Below are 1,386 nucleotides of genomic sequence, written 5' to 3'. Positions count from 1 at the left end.
GCGGGGAAGGGCAGGGCCTCCCCCCCCCGCCGATCCAGTAACCAGCTCATGGCTCGGGGACAGTGGCCACATGTTACTCTTGATGCATGTAAATCACTTGAAAAGACTCATGGTCCACTCGTGGCACCCACAACATCATTTGGGATCCCCCGGGGCTTCCTCTTCTGCTTGGGACCCGTCAGACAAAGATGCTGTTATGAACCTACCTGAAACCACTGCCTTTTGCACCCAACAAAATTCAGTGAATGAATTATTCATTACAATGTTACTGAGTACTTCCACAACCACAGAACCTGACACCCAGGGTTTTAATTAAATGGGATGTAAAGAAGGTTGTTCTTTTTTTTTTAATTAAGAAACTAAATTTCTTCCTGGTTTGACCTTGGACTGCTCCAATTGAAAACAGCTGCAACGATAGGAGGTAAAGTACTTGAGACTCAAATTTATCCATGTTTCACACAGCCCTGGCAACATCTCATTGTTTATTTCTACAAGCTTAAATGAATAATGCAAACTTCTGAAACTCATTTTCTTGGGTTTTTTTCAAGTTTGTTCAGAAAGCCCTTCTACATTGAACTTTATGTGAAGGTATCAAGATCAAAGAGCAAATTTCACAGCACTTCATGCCTCTCCAGCCACCCATCCACACTGTGGAGTCTTCTCTGAACTCACTGCCTCCCGGATAAAATAAGGACAAAATTTGATGCCAGTGCCTAAAAATCTATGACATCCAAATAATTTCTCTGAGCTTGCAGAATCACTCAAATATTACCTCATCTACTCAGCATCATTCAGCTTCTCTTGACAGGAATAACGCATTCTGATTTGATCAAAAGGAAAGATTCAAGTATATAAGCTGCACACGTTAACACAGCTACGTAGGTTTCCACAGCCCAAACACATCCGGATGTGTTTAAGACAGGTAAATTCCATGACAAAAGAAAATTAAGTGCCCAGCTTACTTTTGGGATGCCCATGATGCCTGACTGGGAAGGGGTGTACCAATTCCTGTGGTGGGACTGCTCTGGGGAAGCACATAGAATCATAGAATCATTATGGTTGGAAGAGACCTCAAAGATCATCAAGTCCAACCATACACCCAATGCCACCATGTCCACTAAACCCACTAAACCATGTCTCAAAGTGCCAGGGAGGTGGTGGACTCACCATCCCTGGAGGTGTTCAAAAAACATTTAGATCATAGAATCATAGAATCATTATGGTTAGAAGAGACCTCAAACATCATCAAGTCCAACCGTACACTCAGTGCCACCATGCCCACTAAACCATGTCTTGAAGCGCCGCATCTAAATGTTTTTTGAACACCTCCAGGGACGATGACTCCACCACCTCCCTGGGGAGCCCGTTCCAATGCCTAACGACTCT

The sequence above is a fragment of the Cariama cristata genome, unplaced genomic scaffold, assembly GCF_000690535.1.
Source record: "Cariama cristata isolate BGI_N322 unplaced genomic scaffold, ASM69053v1 scaffold14544, whole genome shotgun sequence".
NCBI classification, from domain to species: domain Eukaryota; kingdom Metazoa; phylum Chordata; class Aves; order Cariamiformes; family Cariamidae; genus Cariama; species Cariama cristata.
The sequence above is the reverse complement of the archived record's forward strand: the minus strand, read 5'-3'. Positions refer to the sequence as shown.